A 530-nucleotide genomic window follows, 5' to 3' on the forward strand; every position below is an offset into this window, starting at 1 on the left:
AGATTCATTTCTTTTCGACAAAATCCTCATGAATCATTTTCAGAGGCTTGGAATCGTTTCACCGATCTCCTTATAGAGTGTCCACATCATAACTTAGCTTAAAGACACGTTAGTTCGGTGCCTTTTTCAAAGGACTTCTACACCACCATAAAGAAGTCCTTGACATAATGAATGGGGGTAGTTTCTTAAGCAAAGGAGCCTCGGAGGCTTATAAATTTTAGAGGACCAAACTAAGTTTTAAATAATAATGGGGGTAGTGACGATTACTCTGCTCCGCTAGTTCTTCTTCAACAGTTAAGGCTACTAGTATGTTTGAGGTTAAATCAGATCCCGAGCTTAAAACTCTAATTGAATCCCTCACACAAAAAGGTAGAGGCCATTTTCTGTACAACAAAAGCCAATCCCGTCATGAATGTAAATTCAAACCCATGTAGTTTTCGGTTGAGTCCCGAGCATCCCGACTCCCATCGTCCCTATAGCCTATGAACAGGCTTGTTCCATTAATAGTGAACCTAGCGCCCTTGGAGACA

The 530-nt window shown here is 40.9% G+C and overlaps 1 pseudogene; it reads right to left on the bottom strand.

The window, feature by feature from the left end:
* Positions 1 to 95, bottom strand: LOC147503810 (small nucleolar RNA R71; annotated as a pseudogene).
* Positions 96 to 530: the final 435 nt, after the last annotated feature.

This window comes from Coptis chinensis, chromosome 4 (genome assembly GCF_015680905.1).
Source record: "Coptis chinensis isolate HL-2020 chromosome 4, ASM1568090v1, whole genome shotgun sequence".
NCBI lineage: Eukaryota > Viridiplantae > Streptophyta > Magnoliopsida > Ranunculales > Ranunculaceae > Coptis > Coptis chinensis.